The 11,658-nt window shown below is 37.7% G+C and overlaps 1 non-coding gene across 1 annotated transcript; it reads left to right on the top strand.

Moving 5' to 3' along the window:
• Positions 1 to 7,318: 7,318 nt before the first annotated feature.
• LOC121208872 (small nucleolar RNA R71) lies at positions 7,319 to 7,425 on the top strand. The gene has a single exon (XR_005903996.1). It is a non-coding gene; the product is annotated as a small nucleolar RNA R71 (small nucleolar RNA).
• The last annotated feature ends 4,233 nt before the right edge of the window (positions 7,426 to 11,658 follow it).

Below are 11,658 nucleotides of genomic sequence, written 5' to 3'. Positions count from 1 at the left end.
GAGACGGTTGGAGAGTTAACACACTATCATCTTGTCTAGCTTTGGTAAATAGATACTCTTATTTTGTTCAATGGCATGTATAGGGCTTTTATTATTTTTTTATTTGTGTCGTTTGATTAGCCAATATGAAGGCTTATAAAAGTATACATATTCACTTGTATATGGCCATGGAAATTGGCTCATTTTGGTGTAGGTTATGACCTACCAAATTGTGCATGCTATGTTCCATTGTTCTTGTGATGATTAAATATGGTGTGATACAATTAGTCATATCTAATATGACCAAATCACATAGGGTGGTTAGGCTACAATCTGGCAATAATATAAGGTAACGAGCCAAGCTTAATAGTGTTACAAGTCATGGAAATCCTTAATATAAAGGGGATAACCTAGCATGTATAAAAACTGATGAGATGAGGTTTACATGTAATGAAGCATATTAAGGTCATTTAAGAGTATAATTAGACCATGTCAAGTGTTATTGAAAACTATAAGTGGATATGCATATTAGAGGGTGAAAAAAGGCTTGGAAAATAGCCTAACAAGGTCCACACGGGTGGACACACGAGGATGTGTCTAGGCCATGTGTGACACACAGACCGACTCATGGGCGTGTGGAATGGTCGTGTGTTGCCTTCACCTAAAAATACTAAGTCAGAATGCATGGTAGTAAACACAGGGGTAGAGTCATGGCCGTGTGTCTCAACCGTGTGGAGGGCACGGCCTAGCACACGGGCGTGTGTCTTGGCTGTGTGCCCCTAAATGCATGCTGATGTCATAAACAGAATGCTCGAGTTTTTGGACACAGGCGACCACATGGGCGTGTCTAGGCCGTGTAAAGGACACGGGCCAAGGACACGGGCGTATGCTTGGCCATGTGAAAACCCCTGTAGGTTCGAAATAGAAAATAGATTCAATTAATTTCACACGGGTAGGGGACACGGCGTGTTCCAAAGCACACGGGCGTGTGCATTGCCTCTACACTAGCATGTGAGGCTTAACCTAGCAAATTTTCCAGGAACTTTCTCAGGTTCTCGGTTTGATTCCGGACCATTTTCAATGTATGTTTTGGGCCCTGTAGGCTCATAATAGAGACACTAAAATGTTATTTGATTGGGTTCAAATTGGAACGAAATTTTATAACCCGTATTTCCAAAAATGTTCAAGTACATGTTTGGTAACGCCTCGTACCTAGTCCCAGTCTTGGGTACAGGTAAGGGGTGTTACATATTCTCTTCGACAAGTGTGGATTCCTTGCTTTGACATAGTCCACTTAGAACCTGGAACTGTAAGTTCCTTAAGAATTTCTTGCAAATTTTCAGGCTCGATGTTGCTCATCAAAGAAGAATATTCATTGTTTTCGAAATCAGGTAATTCAAAGCACTCATTAATAGCATTTGAACTTATTGGTAACTTGATTCCGTGAGCTGGAACTTTTGTCAAATTCGCGTAGAATTCATGAACTCCTTCGTTATCCACACTAGGCCTCTTTTCACAAAACAATTCCCAATTGAAGGCTTCAGCAACTTGACGAATACGTGCCATAAAGTCTTTGTAGTTGCTCTCTTTCAATGTAAAGCTTTTCTCTGGATGCATCTGTTGATTTTTGAAGATACTCTCATATCTTGCTTTGGCTTCTTCATAATGGAACTTGTTTTGTGTTTCATCAATTTGGGCACAAGCACGAGTTCTCTTGTGAGGCATGATTAACCTGAACAAAAGATGGGGAAAATTATTTTCTCAAAAATTTAATTCACAAAAGTTATTAATAATTCAATAAACTGAAAAATTAAATAATTGAATAAAATTAAAATTTAGGAGAAAACAAATTATCTTACCACCTTTTTTTTTATATAAAACTCATAACTCTTAAAAATAACTAATAAAAAAAGAGGTCAATTTAAGGTAGGTTGGAAGATTTCAGCTAAGGGGCTTGGTGTAGGTGTGTGCCGCACGGTTGTGTAAGGCAGCTGGTGCGCGGATGGACAGGCGTTGTAGCAAGCAGCAGCATGCGCGGGAGCTGGTCGGTCTGTGCGAGCAGCGTGTGAAGCCTTGTCGAGCAGGCCTGGTGCAGACGCTTGGCGCAGGTGCGGAACACGGCCTAGGCAACTGGGCTGGACAGCAAGTGTAGCGAGACGAGGAGGCCACTGGTGCACCTGTGTGCGAGGGCTGCTGGGTGCTTGGGCATGTGCTAGCCGAATGGTTGGGTGCTGTTGTGGCTAGGGGCTTGCGGCACTTAGGGGTTTTGGTGTTTGGGATTTTTAGTGATGAATGAATGGAGAATGTAGTATTTATAATGAAAGGAATAGGACTTAAAGTAGAATTCTTAAAGAAAATTAATAATTATAAAATCTATGATCTAATTCTAATCCAAGTTAACAACAATTAATAATTAAATATATGCATATTAAATTATTAATGCTATTAATTTATTTAAACAAAAATGAGATATGATTAAAACTAATCCTAATTCTATGCTAAATTGATAAAAATTAATATATAAATTATAATAGATATAATTATATATTAAAGATTGTCATCTTATTATTATTAAAAACTTATCAAATAAAATATGATGAAATTAACACAAATCCTAACTCTATATAAAGTTGATAATAATCAATAGATATTATAATAGATATAATTATATATTAATAATTATCATCTTTTATTTTTAAATTAAAAACATTTATTCTAGAAGCCTTTTGAAAATATTCACAAAAAGAGGCATCTAGTTTTAATATTTACAAAAAGAGCAACCAAATTTTAAAAATAATTCAATTAAGTCCTTCGGCTTAATGAAAATTTGAAGTTGAGTTGCAATTTAAAACTTGGGTCAAAATTGACCTTTTTATTTGAAAAACTAAAAATTTACTTTTTTTTATTTAGGGAATAATTTCTCAAAAATTTATATTAAAATCAATTCCCAGGAAAAATTGGAGGGGTCACAAGCAGTTCCGCTTAAGTTCCAATCTCCTAGACAGAATTTATTTAAACATACTAATCTCGAAAATATACCCTAAATTATTTATTAAAAAGGAAAATAAGAAAATTTATACATCTGATAGAATGAACGAAATTTGATTCCGTTTAGTCTCATCTCCTCAATAATGTTTTAGACGCTGAGCATTAACTTGAAAATTACCTCCCTTACCTTGGAGTTCAACAACTCCGTATGGATAGACAAAATGAATTATAAATGGATCGGACCAACGTGATTTTAGTTTACCTAGAAAGAACTTTAATCTGAAATTAAATAACAAGACTTGCTGACATGCTTTAAACTCTCGAACTCGAATGTGCTTGTCATGCCATTTCTTAAGTCTCTCCTTGAGTAGTTTGGCATTTTTGTACGAGAACAGTCGAAATTCCTCTAGCTCATTGAGTTGGAGCATCCATTTCTCTTTAGCAAGCTTAAGATCAAAGTTGAGTTGTCGAAGGGCCTAGTAGGCTTTGTGTTCTAACTCCAAGGGCAGATGACAAGCTTTCCCAAAGACCAACCTGTAGGGTGACATCCCTAAAGGTGTCTTGTAATACTTTGGCCGCAGTACGAGTACCTCCGAAGTGTAACCCACTTGGAGCTGAGTGACAATGGTATAGAATCTTTTTCACTTCATCTTCTGCCACACATCTCCTAATCATTTGATATGCACACTTCTTGAACAAGTATGGTTCTTCCCAGAAATAGTACTTCACATCGTGAAGAAACTTTTTCCTTTGATGATACGTCTTATCAATCGGCATCAAACCACAAGCTAAATAGTTAGCAATATCAGCAAACGAAGGGGTATTATGGACATGATTTACCTTTAGTATGTGTCCATCCGGAAATGTTTCTTGAATTGGTATAAGAGGACAGTTCCTTTCTTGCAGCTCTAATCTGGACAAGTGATCTGCTACTTGATTTTCCACTCCCTTTCGATCTTGAATTTCTAGATCGAACTCTTGAAGTAGAAGTACCCATCGGATCAACCTCGGTTTAGCATTTTTCTTAGAGAGTAAGTACTTAATTGCCAAGTGATCCGTATAGACAGTCACTTTGGTACCTACAAGATAAGATCGAAACTTGTCAAAAGCAAACACAATAGCAAGTAACTCTTTCTTTGTTACCGTATAATTCAGTTGAGCTCTTGTCAGAGTTTAACTTGCATAGTAGATGGGATGAAAGACTTTGTTCCTTTGCTGGCCCATGACAGCTCCTATCGCGAAGTCACTTGTGTCACACATCAATTCGAATGGCAAATCCCAGTCTGGTCTGGCGATTTTGGGTGCCATAAATAACTGACTCTTCAAATATTTGAAAGCCTTTAAGCATTTCTCATTAAACTTGAATGTCGTGTCCTTCTCCAATAATTTTCATAAACGTTTAGCAATTTTGGAAAAGTCCTTGATCAATCTTCGATAAAAACCGGCGTGACCCAAAAAGCTCCTAACACCTTTTACAGATGTTGGAGGTGGGTGTTTCTCAATAACATCTACCTTTGCTTTATCTACTTCAATTCCATGTCTCGTTATCTGATGCCCTAAAGCAATCCCTTCTCGTACCATGAAATGACACTTTTCCCAGTTGAGTACTAGGTTTGTTCCTTTGCATCGCCTTAGTACCTTGGCTAGATTGGCTAGGAAATCGTCATACGTGTCTCCAAATAGTAAAAAATCATCCATAAAAACTTTCAAATACTTCTTAACCATGTCAATAAAAATAGACATCATACATCTTTGAAATGCAGCAGGTGCATTACATAAACCAAATGGCATGCGTCTAAATGCAAATATATCGTACTGGCAGGTGAATGTTGTCTTGTGCTGATCTTCCGGTGCTATTGTAATCTGATTATACCCCAAGTATCCATCAAGAAAATAGGAGTAGTCTTGCCCCACGAGTCTATCCAGCATCTGGTCCAAAAACAGTAAAAGAAAATGATATTTCCTAGTCGCCTTGTTTAGCTTCTGGTAATCGATGCAAATTCTCCATCCCGTAACCGTTCTGTCGGTATCAACTCGTTATTCTCATTTTCAATGACCATGATACCTTCTTTCTTTGGAACGCACTGGACCGGACTTACCCATGAACTATCTGAGATGGGGTACATTTTACCCGCATCTAACCATTTAATGACTTTTTTCTTTATTATGTCCTTCATGATGGGGTTCAGTCTTTGTTGTCCATCGATCGTCCCTTTTTCGCCATATTCAAGGATAATCTTGTGTATGCATACAGATGGGCTAATACCGCAGATATCGGCTATGGTCCATTCGATAGCCTACTTGAATTGTTTCAACACTAAGATGAGTTTTTCTTCTTGCTTAGTAGTTAATTCTGCTGAAACAATCACAGGCAGAGGAGAAGAGTTACCTAAATAAACCTATTTTGTATGTAAAGGTAGTACCTTGGGTTCTAATTTAGGTGGCTCTTCAATTGACGCTTTTGGTTGGGCATAATCCCTTTCCTCTAACTCCAAAGATTCAAAGCAGGATTGCAGAATAAATCCCCTTTGATTAGCTTCTAACAAAGCTAAGTATTCATCCTTTTCTTCATCATTCAGAGGATCTGATGTCAAAATTTGTTCCAACGGATCCTCAACATAGTTGAGCTCCTTCTCCACTATTAAATCTTCTAAATCAGATACTGTAGAACAATCATCAATTGTGTTAGGAAATCGCATAGACTTAAAAGCTTAAATGTTACCTGATCATCCTAAACACGCATAGTAAGCTCGCCCTTCTGTACATCAATAAGGGTCCTACCGGTTGCTATGAACGGTCTTCCTAAGATAATTGGCACTTTTTTGTCTGCTTCACAGTCTAGGATAACAAAATTAGCAGGGAAGATAAATTTATCTACATGTACCAATACGTCCTCGATTTTTCCTTCTAGATGTGCTAAGGATCGATCTGCTAGTTGAAGTGTAACCGTAGTAGGTCTAACTTCACCTATCCCCAACTTTCTAAATATTGATATAAGAATCAAGTTGATACTCGCACCCAAGTCACATAGTGCCTGACCAAAATATGTTGCTCCAATGTTGCAAGGTATGGTAAAACATTCAGGATCCTTCAATTTTGGAGGGTAGTTTGTCTTAAATATATGCACTGCATTCCTTCATCAGAGCTACCGTCTCAAATTCTCCAAGTCTTCTCTTTTAGAAAGGATATCCTTCATGAGTTTGGCATAGTTCGGCATTTGCTCAAGTGCTTCAACCAACAGGATGTTGATATGAAGTTGCTTGAGTACGTCTAGAAACTTCTTGAATTGAATCTCTTGCTTCTTCTTTTGAAGTCTTTGAGGGTAGGGTGGTGGTGGTTTCTTTACTGGAACTGGTTAATTCGTCTTCTGTGGTAATTCTGCATCTGACGGGGTTGTTAGTTGATCAAAATTAGCTGGTTCTAAAATTACCTTGTCGGGTTTTGCAGATTCTGGTTCTTGTGAAACTGGAATTTCAATGCTTGATTGAACTTCCTCTGATTCTTGAGCATCAGCTTGCTCCTTTTCAGCTTCAATGGTGTTGGGCTCTACTGTCTTTTCACTCCTCAATGTTAATGATTTCTAATGCTCCTTCCCCGGATTCTCGAGTTCTCTGTATCACTAGGTAAAGCACTTGGTGGTCGGTTCCTCAGTTTAGCTACAAGCTGGCCTATTTGGTTTTCCAAATTTTTCAATGTAGCTACTTGCTTTTGGATTAAGGCGTTATTCTTGGCCATGTATGCCTTCAACAGATTTTCTAAGCCATTGGATGGTTCAGCTTGGGTTGGTTTCTGAACTTGTTAGGGAAAACTTGGTGGCTGGGTCGATCTCGGTTGGGCGTAAGTATTACTAGTTCCAGCTCCTTGGTTACTCCAGGAAAAATTCAGGTGGTTTCGCCACGATGGGCTATAAAAATTGGATTGCAGTCCTTGCCTTCCTCGATTTTGGTTCTGGTTACCTATGTAGTACATGGATTCTGGGTTTGATGGACATTCTTCGAACAAATGTCCTTCCCCACAATAAACACAGGCTATATTTTCAAATTGGTTTGGTGGTAGTACTGCAAAACTGTTAGACCCATTAGTAGTAAGATTTTTAAGCATTGAAGATATTGATGATACCTGAGATACGAGTGAAGTAAGAGTGCCTACTTCATGTATTCCAGCAACTCATCTTCCTGACGCTGCTCGGTTGGTTGGCCATTGGTAATTGCTACTGGAAATCCTCTCAATAATTTCATAAGCCTCATTATATGACTTAGAAAGGAGAGCATCATTAGTAAAAAGATCCATTACCATCCTCGTGTGAGCATTGAGACCATTATAAAATGTCTCAAGTTGGATGCAATATGGGATTCCATGATGAGGGCACTTTCATAATAACTCTTTGTACCTTTCCCATGCCTCATACAAGGACTCATCATCCATTTGTTGGAAGATATTGATCTCATTCCTCAACTTAGCATTCTTGCTAGGCGGGAAATACTTCATAGAATCTTTTTACTAACTCTTGCCATATGGAAATTGAGTTCGATGGCAATGAGTTCAACCAGGCTCGAGCTCTGTCCCTCAGCGAATATGGGAATAGATTCAATTATAATGCATCTTCGGGTACTCCGACTAACTCAAAAGAATCGCTCACCTCCACAAATAGTCTTAAGTGTAGGTGACGATCTTCGGTAGGCATTCCACTGAATTGGCCCACTGTCTGAAGCATCTGGAACATGACTGGCTTCAACTTGAACTATTGTGCCTCAATTTTGGGTCTCCTAATACCCGGATTAAGATCATTAAATACTGGCATGACATATTATCGTAGAGCTCTATCCCTATCATCAGCAACAAGGATAGGATTTTGAGCAGGGTTTGCTCCATTTCCTTGATTCAGATTTTTAAAGTTCATTTCTTCAGTCATTCTCTGATTCGCTTGTCTTCTTCGCTCTCGAAAAGTTCGTTCTATCTCAGAATCTAGAGGCAGTAGGTCAATAATTTGGTCAATACTCATAAAATCTTGAAGTAATCACAGAAAATTAATTAAGTTAAAAATTAAAGAGAAAAATAAACCAAAATGTAAAACTAACAAATTCACAGATAATAACTTTTTAAAAAAGTCCCTGGAAATGGCGCCAAAAACTTGGAACGACAAAAATGTGCAAGTGTACACGATCGCAACAAGTAATAAAGTGACAAGTAAATGTCAAGTTATCGTACCCATAGGGACTGTGAAAAGAATTATTTATGAATGTTATCCAAAACCCTTTGGTGAAGAAAAATATTTTGTTTGAAGTGGGTGATAAAAACTATGTTTTTAAACTAAGTAAAACAAGTAAATAAATCTCAAATACACGATTTCAAAATACAGTTTAATCAAGATGACATAATTGTGTTGGATTAATTACATTTTTTTAACTTAGAATTATTAAACTCATGTTTATGTTATTATGAATAAATTCACGGCAACCTAGTAATTTGCTAACTTATGAACATACTTACATACCAAAATCCATTTATCTCTTGACATATCCCTATGTCAATTCAACCGACTAAATAGATTCTAGTAAGCAAACATGTTATTGCACATACATACTCATTAAACTGAACTAATCTCTTGCATATCCCTATGTCAATTCAAACGATTAATTGAACCTAATAAGCATATAAAAGACTATGGGGGGTAACAAGGTATCCCTACCTTGAAACAGTTTAATCACAATAATCTTGCGAGTTATGCAAGGTAATAATACCGCCAGATACATTGCTAATTTAACGTTCAGCTACTTTAGAATAATAAACATGCACTGATTAAGTACTGTATCAATTAATTACAATTGCAATCCATTTAAATAATTAATTCATTAGCTAACTCACAGTCGTAACGCAAGAATAACTTAGGCATGATTTTACTTAATCAAGCATTTTACCGAGGCAAATAACAACATAAACACAATTTTAACAATTTAAGAAGACGAAATGCAATCAACCCAACACAAATTAAATTCAAGCTAAGCTAATTAAATTAACCATTCCAACAACATGAATACTCATAGATATGTTCATCATAACAACAACAAAAATTAAAGAGATAGGGAACAAGAATCAAATCTAGTGGTTTTTCAAGGCTTGACTTGGTTGCTCCGTTCTTCCTTCTTATTGTTCCTCACCGATCATGGCTTCGATGAACACTCAATTTCTGCTCCAAAATGGTTAAAGAACAACCCTTTTCCAAGGGAATAAATCGGCATAAGAGCAAGGGAATTGAAATGGAAAAATGAGAGAAAAAGAATGAGAGAGGAGAGAAGTGTTGTGAAATAAATGATGAATGAATGAGATGCTTTGAATGATCAGCCAAATAGGCTTTTTATAACTGAGTTTGGCAACTAAAATTTGCTAAAAATAGCAGCCAAAGAGCCACCCTTTGCCAGCCACCTATGTGCCAAAGTTGATGCTTTCAACTTTGCTGAAAATGGCTCGGGGCGAATCCAAAAATCCACCAATTGTGGAGGGGTTTGAATGTAACTGTGACAAGACTTCCAGGGTTTCTTTGCAAGCTTAATTAATCAACTAATAAGCTAATTTGGGTCAGCATATGGATAGTTTTGGGCTGCCCAATCCTTGGCCGGTTCAGTTCAATTGGTTCGGCTCAACTGGACCACTTTTTCCATAATTAATTAATAATAATTTAGTTAGCCCAAATTAAATTGGGTATAAATTAAAATTAATTTATTATAAAATAATACACATAATTGGATCTGTAACACCCCAAACCCGGCCTGGACGTTACGGCCGAATCTGGCATGTCACATCGAAGTGCTTTTTAGAAAGAATCTAAGCTTAAGTTAAAACCCTTTTAGTTTTTATTGCTTGAGAAAATTTGGAAAATTAAGTTGTTACTAATTGAAATCAATTTGTCAAAAAAATTGCCATATTTATCACCGTTGATTCCTTAAACTGAATAAAATCATGGAAGCTTTTAAAATCCTTGAAGTTTAAAATGTGTGTTTCCCTTGAAAACAATTATTATTTTGAAAACTCATCTTTTCCTAGTCTAGCAGTTTAAGGTAAGAAATCAAAGCCCAAATAAAACTTAAAAGAAATCAAAGCCCAAATAAGACTTAAAACCACAAATGGCCTTATTACATAACCAAAACCCAATATGAAATTTAAATAAATAAATTCAAAAGTAGAACATCAGCAATCATGTGGCCACCTTCGAGTCCCTTGCAACTCCAAACCGTTTAAGACTGAGGATTACCTGTACAGTTGAAAGAATGGGTGAGTTTGCAAAAACTCAGTGTGTAATCCCCCAAAGAGTCAGACAGTAAACAGTACATGCAGAGCAGTCTAGGCTATAGCCCTAGTTAGTAATTGAACAGTCTAGGCTTTAGCCCTATACAGTAATGGTGTGGGCTTAAGCCCAATTCAGTATTAGTACAGTGTAGTCATGTAACCCACCCTAATCCAACCAACACACCACCCGTACCAACCAACACACCATGTAGGGATTAAATCGACCCACCAAGCCAACACACCAGTATTGCAGTGAAGCTACTAACAATAAAGTAGCAAAGCTGCTAGTAATAGTAAACGTGGCAAAGCCACCAGAGCAGTAATTACGTGGCAAAGCCACTAAAACAGTACTTCCTCCAAATCAGAAACCCAACCCCTTGCAGTATGTCTGTCATAAATATTACGTGTATGTAGTATGTCACACTCAAAACTAGACATACAAATGTCATACACATATCAATTAACCTACCACTAGGGGTATAATGGTCATTTCGTCGGTTAGGGGTAAAACAATAATTTTACCCCTTAGGGGTATTTTGATCATTTAACTAAATTTAGGGTCTCGATACAGATAACGACCCTTCAAAAGGTTTACAATCATCTCGAACGACTCAGATAACCCATATGGCCAAAATAGTGTAAATGGGCCTAATGCCCATTACTCTGTCCAAGCGGACCCATACGCTCGTGTGACCCATTTAGCCTAATTTTAGTCGCGACTATGCGATCACCATAGCCCACTCCAGTATTTTTCACTTACTGCAAATTTTGTCCGTGTGGGGCCCACGAGCCCATTGGAGCCACACAACCCATCTCAGCCCAACGAGGCCCATAACGGCCCAAGCCCACGAGAACGCTCGTGGTGACCTCTATAATCTTTTGCCCATGATTTGTGGGCTCGACTTACCACACGAGCGTTCACATGCTTGTGAGGCCTCAAATGCCGAAGTTTCGACTTTTTGGCTTTTCAGCTTTTGCCAATTTACAGTAACATAGTGGTGTCAATACACACCTTTATCCAACGTTTTGACAGTAGCAAAATTGGGTGTACAATTACACCCCTTCCAGTGACCCCTTGCAAAATTCCGAAAGCACCAACCTAGATTCAATGCAAATATTCAATCAGCCCTTAAATCGATAATAATAAGATTCACAAACCCTGAATCTCCATATTGTCCATACAACTAACCTTGATAAACAGGAGTGTAGCCTTAAACCCTTAAATTGCTTGGCTAGACTCCCACAATTGTTGATTGACCACTAACTGCACAACAACAGATCTTGTTAGAGGGTTGATTAAGGATGTAGTTTACACCCATCAACAATAACTTGAGCAAGACAGAGGACGACTTATTGTATCCCTCAGAACCGAATACTGACTTAAGGGGCGGCACATGTGAGTAGAGT

Source organism: Gossypium hirsutum, chromosome A10 (genome assembly GCF_007990345.1).
Source record: "Gossypium hirsutum isolate 1008001.06 chromosome A10, Gossypium_hirsutum_v2.1, whole genome shotgun sequence".
NCBI classification, from domain to species: Eukaryota; Viridiplantae; Streptophyta; class Magnoliopsida; order Malvales; family Malvaceae; genus Gossypium; species Gossypium hirsutum.
Note: the sequence above shows the minus strand (reverse complement) of the source record. Positions and strands in the feature narration are given on the sequence as shown.